General features: G+C 46.6%; 1 long non-coding RNA gene across 1 annotated transcript in view; it reads left to right on the forward strand.

The window, feature by feature from the left end:
• The window catches only part of LOC110391587, a 16,111-nt gene extending 14,812 nt beyond the window's left edge, over positions 1 to 1,299 (forward strand). The window contains exon 3 of the long non-coding RNA XR_002434129.1: positions 851 to 1,299. This is a non-coding gene — a long non-coding RNA (uncharacterized LOC110391587). The remainder of the gene's footprint in view (positions 1 to 850) is intronic.
• The last annotated feature ends 18 nt before the right edge of the window (positions 1,300 to 1,317 follow it).

Here is a 1,317-nt window from a genome sequence, read left to right on the forward strand (position 1 = left end):
TTATCCACCTTTAACCCTTATTTATCTACTTTTAACCCTCATTTATCCACTTCCAACCCCAATTTATCCACTTTTAACCCCAATTTATCCACTTCCAGCCCCCATTTCTGCCCTTATAACCCCACCTTGTTCATGTCCAGCCCCCATTTATCTATTTTAAACCCTTATTTATCCACTTTTAACCCTTATTTATCCTCTTCCAGCCCCATTTATCCATTTTTAACCCCAATTTATCCTCTTCCAGCCCCATTTGTCCACTTTGAACCCCAATTTATCCACTTTGAACCCCAATTTATCCACTTCCAGCCCCCATTTCTGCCTTTATTACCCACCTTGTTCATGTCCAGCTCCCAGTTATCCACTTTTAACCCTTATTTATCCACTTCCAACCCCCACTGATCCACTTTTAACCCCATCTATCCTCTTCCAGACCTCATTTCTCCACTTCCAGCCCCCATTTCTCCACTTTTAATCCTTATTAATCCACTTCCAGCCCCCATTTCTGCCTTTATAACCCCAACTTGTTTATTTCCAGCCCCCATTTATCCATTTCCAGCCCCCACTGATCCACTTTTAACCCTTATTTATCCACTTCCAGCCCCCATTTATCCACTTCCAACCCCAATTTCTGCCTTTATAACCCCAATTTGTTCATGTCCAGCCCCAATTTACCCACTTTCAACCCCAATTTACCCACTTTCAACCCCATTTATCCTTTCCCAACCCCAATTTATCCACTTTTAACCCCATTGATCCACTTCCAGCCCCCATTTCTGCCCTTCTCACCCCCCATTTCTCCACTTCCAGCCCCATTTCCCCGCTTCTCACCCTTATTTCTGTTTTCTTTCAGCTCTGCCTCGTCCCATTCCCCTCCAGCACCGCAGCTTTGCCAGCCCCACACAACAACAGCTCCCCATCTCCAGCTGCCCCATCCCAGCCCAGCCAAACTCGCCCAAAAGACCCCAAAAAAAGGCAAAAAACCAACGCAAAAAAAAAACAAACAACAACCCAAGAACAAAACCCAGGTGTCCCACGCCGCTCCACAGCCAAAAAAAGAGGAGAAAAAAGGGAAAAAAGGGAAAAAAGGGAAAAAAGAAAGCAGTTTTGTTGCAGGGTAAGGAGGCGCCGGGGGCCATCTGGCTCCGGGCGTGGAGCTGGGCCCGTTCCAGGCGTCACATGCTCCGGGTTTTGGGTTGAAAACGGAGCTTTTTCGCCAAGCTCTCCCCGTTTTTTGTTTTTTTTGTTTTTTGTTTTACCCATTCCTGGGCGTTCTGGGCCCGATTCTGCTGCGTTTTCACAGCAATTTGAAGGCACTGG

The sequence above is a fragment of the Numida meleagris genome, unplaced genomic scaffold, assembly GCF_002078875.1.
Source record: "Numida meleagris isolate 19003 breed g44 Domestic line unplaced genomic scaffold, NumMel1.0 unplaced_Scaffold411, whole genome shotgun sequence".
Lineage (NCBI taxonomy): Eukaryota > Metazoa > Chordata > Aves > Galliformes > Numididae > Numida > Numida meleagris.